Here is a 5047-nt window from a genome sequence, read left to right as displayed (position 1 = left end):
TTTGACAAAGGTCACATAGCCTTTTATTATACTGTAAGTATGAAAAAAATATGAATTGTCACTACCCCAGACCTAATTTTTTTTGTCAACAATAAAATAAGGCGCCAAAACATGATTAGAATGGTAAAATGAGATACTTGAAAGTTAAAAGCGCCAAAGTTAGAATGGTAGTGCATAAAAAAATAGGGGCAATGGAGACCCGAGTATATCCACAACAGCAAAAAAGCCACAGCCAATAGTAGATCATAACAAGTTCTATAATGCTCTTTTTTAATGCAAAACGAATGTCTATAGTATACACTTTTAAAGTCTAGGTATGCAGTATGCACCTTACAAATGAATTATTTTCCAATCCATGAACAGTTTTAAAAAGCTTAATGGAAGTTTGCGTGAGAACTAATGAGACAAGATAAGGGGAAAAAAACTAAATAAATAAATTCAATACCTTCCAAAAAGCCTCCCCACCAAAACCTATATAAAAAGTTACAAGAGACAGAAAAAGTAAAAGGGAATTAGACGCATGTACAAAAAGTATCATAAGAATCTAAAGTTAACATAGCAACTGATGCAATTCCATTCCAGCCATGTACTTAATAATATTGTCTGTTCCTTATAAAGTCTATAATACAAACACATATTTATATGTATGCTTACCTTCCTCCAAGGCTACTGCTTAATGCTTTTAATAGCCATGGCTTTGGCTTCTGAGATTCTTTAACCCAACATTCTTGGAACCTACAAAAGGTATAAAAATAATGATGTAACCTTTATCAGTGAAATTCTATTGACAATAAACTATAAGGTACAAATGACTGCATACTTAGCATTCCGTGTTTCTGTTATATCCCAAGTATCTAACTTCCACACTTCCTTCTCTATTATTGGTCTTTGATATGCACACTGCATAAGGGGATTCATCCAACCAAAGAATGTTCCTGGTAAAAGAAAACACAGCCGAGATATGAATTAATATATACAACATGAAAGAGGAATGATCAGCAGATGCAAAAAACTGTAGGACAGATGAAGGTAGAATAAGCTCTGCCTCACTGTATATTTTACTCCATAGAGAAGCAGAGATTAGTTCAAAATATGTAATTTTATTGAAATGAAATTTAATCACTCTCTTATTATTATTTAACATCAAACCTACATCTCAATGGTTTAAAACAAATTTGAAAGTACATAATTGAAAAATGGTTTATAATAAAATTTTTATATGAAAAGAAAATAAAAGTAGCTATATTTACACAACCTCAATGATAATACATAGTACATACCCCTATAGAAAAAAGAATAAAAAAAATTGCAGTGTAAGGGTGAGACTACATTGGTACACATTTCAGTGGGTTATTATAGCCCAAATACAAGTGCACCATTTTGGCAGCCGAACATAATTGTCCAGCCATCTAGTGGAGCCAAAACAGACAATACCCTTGCTCAGCCCAAAAAATAAGAAGCCACGTATATAATATTGTATGTATGAAAATAACTAAGTTTATAACAATTCCAAATGGATTTTTTTTTCTTTACTGAACTTAAAATGACATACTTGAAATTATAGTGGCGTGCCTCTCAGGACATATCTGCTCCCCTACAGGAAGCTCTTCATATGCAGCATCATCAACAATAGACCCCTGTGTAATTTCCCCAAAATCACAATGCTACACTCAAAGATCAAGACAGGAGGAATATTTCCACAATACATAATAGAATTAACCAAAGATGGAAACTCAAGAGGAGCAATTCAAAAATGCAACTGAACCAATCCAAGGTACATAAAAATATTACCCAGACAGATCTACAAAGGAGCAGCTCGGTAGTGGTGGAACGAAATTGGGGCTCGGGTTGTGGTGTTGCTTAACCAGGAGCTCACGAACCTGAAATTTGAGAACTGTATCTGGAGTACAAAGAATTCCTTGTGGCGACTCAACAACAAGTTTAGTAGCTTCTTTATACTTTGTTTGTGCAAACAGTTCTTGGAATCGCTGGACAACCTGAAATCATTCACAAAATATTAATTTGTGATGAACCAACAAAAGGATGTAGAAATTATTCATCAAGACAGAAAGAAAGGAATAAATTTCTGATTAAGATTCTAGACCTATCGAACATATTTGTCTTTTTTAATAAAGGGGGTGAATTAAATAATACTAAGCTAACCTGGTTGGGCACCAAGCTCTATAACATGCAACTTTGATGTAATTTGGCCAGCATTAAAAGTCTTTGTTGCAAAGGAAATGAGAGTAGAAGGATTCTCATTCCCTGGAACCTGTATAAATTCGACAATCAATCAACAAATATGCATATATGATATGCATACCAAGTGCGATAAAAAACAAGAGAATTAAGAGAGATAAAGAGAGGGAGAAGTTAATTTACACACTTTAAATTGTGCAAAAGCAGCAGCATGAGCTTCTAGAGCTTGACTTCTCTGTTGTTCCACTGAAAAGAGTTGCATATACTGAGGTCTGTGTAACCAGACCCAACAACTTTGGGGTAATCCATTTCCAAAATACAACCTACACAAGTGCATGGAGGCCATGTGAAACAAAATAAAAATGAAAGAAAATAATATCATGAAATTTAAAACGTCATGAGAGCAGCCAAAGCAGCAATATTTGCAGTATCCACAAGGTTTCTATTAACAAATTGTTCTAAATGAAAACTAAATATACACACTCAAATCAAATGAATAACAGAAAAGGAAAAAAAGAATTGGTGCTAGAGGGGAAAAAAATTACAGCTTACCCTCCATTATCTAGAATATGGAGGTCAATACGGATGGCCCAAACCAATTTCCCTGGAAGAACACAAAGCGATTAAGTGTCAACAGCCCTGCTTTCTCTGCACATACATTTCAAAATTCCACTTGTTCAAATGCTTAATTACTTAGACAGCATGTTAAAAGTTTGGGAGATTTGAGTTACAAAAGCATTTAGAATGATACTATTATTTCTAGGGTAGATCCATTGAATCTCATATCTCATTTAAAGGAGAGGTGTAATAGAATATGGAGTTCAAACAGGTACTAAACTCTATATCAAAATTTTCATATGATGATCCAAATATAATATAATGAAAGAAAAAAATGCCACAGTATACTTCTATGAAAAAGAAAGAAAAAAAAAACAAGCTTTGTTGAACCAATGAACAAGTTTGTTCCTCTGTTTTCCTCTCGCTTTTTCTCTCCTTGCACTGATTTTTCACATAGATCAGTTCAGCTAGAAACTCAAGCAATACCAGGATATTCAATAAAGAGTTGAACATTCAATTTGTATTGAAAAAAATTCCTTTAATGCAAAAAACATACAAATTTCTTATGTATGACATTAAGTCATCTAAGCATAATAAGAACCATGAAATCATTATCACATATCAATCGGGTTATCAATTCATCAAAAAAAATTAACTTTAAATGAGTAGAGGATGAAACTAGACATGCCCAAGCCTCTATAATCAGTCCTCCACATGCATACCATAATAGCTTAAACCAAACCACAAAAGGTAATATCAAACAAGAAGCAAATATACTGATTAAACACCAAAACACCAAATATACTAATTACATATATAAAATCATCAAATATATTTCAAACACCAAATCAAAATATATATTGATGATTAAAAAGATGCAAAAAAACCAAAAACTTGGAACGACTAAGAAAATATAAGAACACCAGATTTGCAAATAAAAGAAAAACTATGGTAAAACTTCAAACTTTCTCTAAATCCAGAACAAGAAATCACAAATATATACAGCTATTCGACAATTTTATGATAAAGAAGGAAAAGGAATATGGGAAAGAGACTAAAATAGAGAGAATGAGAGTGAAATGCAAAAACAAAATAGAGATGGAAAAAGAGCCTTCCTGGACATGATTCGCCTGACAAGCACCATGACTGATAATTTTCTGAGTCCATACTATTAGGATGATCTTTATGAGCTTTTGGCCTATTTGGTGGATCCTGCACAATATGTAATATTCAATCAATATTCAAACAATTTATCACTTCAATTTATATAAATCTTGAAATTGAATTATTGGTATTACCAATGGCTTTCGTCCCTTCAACTGAGGATGGTCAAAAGCTGGTTGTTGATGAGACAAAACACAATCTATAATATCACCATCTGGACTCTGAAATCACCAAACATTCAAAGAAAGAAATTTGGTATTAATATAGTCAAATTTAAAGAAAAACAGAGTAAAAACAGGGAAAGTGTGAGTGAGAAAAAGAATTATATAAGCTAGATAGATCTTCTATAAACTAGAAGAAACTACCATTAATTTACAAAATTTAACAAGACAAATGGGGAAAGAAATTACACAATGGTCAGTAAGTAGATGAGTTTCAATTAATTTAACTGGCACCAATAACTAATTATCCCCATTTGATAAAGCCACACTGATTTCATTGATCATGGTAACATAATCACTACCCACATTTCCAAATCCAACAACCATCACTTTTATGATCAAGGATTCATTTTTATAAAATAAAAAAATCAAATTTCAAACACAGTTCCTAAATCCCAAGACCCTTCTTCCACTAAAAAGAGCAATTAACTTTTCAGCTTTATTACCTACTAATTTGGTATGCATAATCAACCCAAGAAAGTCACGTCACGTCAACCACGCAAAAAAAATCCCAATTCCCAGATTAGATATCAGAATATATACTCCCATTCAATCCAACGTGCATAAATGAATTATGAAACAAAAACAAACCCACCATAACAGAAAAAGCAATCTACTTTACCAATTATGATAGAATGGAAAAATAGTGGAAACTCTACACACACAGATACATATAGATTTAAAGATTCAAAGATGTTCAATAGACAATCAAGAGACTATGAGTGTAGTACCTGGTGATAAGGCCCAAAGCTACTCTCTTCCACTTCTAAAACTACACCTGAGCTTTATATATGATAATTTAATCCTAATCTGCCAAAAAAAAATGAACAGATTAATTTATATAATAGTAGTCAAAACAAAGAAGAGTTATATATATAATATATCTATAGAACTCAGAAAAACAG

At 32.4% G+C, this 5047-nt stretch overlaps 1 long non-coding RNA gene across 2 annotated transcripts; it reads right to left on the bottom strand.

The window, feature by feature from the left end:
• Positions 1–2152: 2152 nt before the first annotated feature.
• LOC133801654 (uncharacterized) lies at positions 2153–3478 on the bottom strand. 2 transcript variants are annotated; one of them, XR_009876907.1, is made up of 3 exons: positions 2752–3478; positions 2387–2641; positions 2153–2272 (listed from the first exon to the last, which is right to left on the bottom strand). It is a non-coding gene; the product is annotated as an uncharacterized LOC133801654 (long non-coding RNA). The 2 variants fall into 2 exon arrangements; XR_009876908.1 differs by having other exon boundaries at positions 2387–2522.
• Positions 3479–5047: the final 1569 nt, after the last annotated feature.

This window comes from Humulus lupulus, chromosome 9, assembly GCF_963169125.1.
Source record: "Humulus lupulus chromosome 9, drHumLupu1.1, whole genome shotgun sequence".
In the NCBI taxonomy this organism is placed as follows: domain Eukaryota; kingdom Viridiplantae; phylum Streptophyta; class Magnoliopsida; order Rosales; family Cannabaceae; genus Humulus; species Humulus lupulus.
The sequence above is the reverse complement of the archived record's forward strand: the minus strand, read 5'-3'. Positions and strand labels throughout refer to the sequence as shown.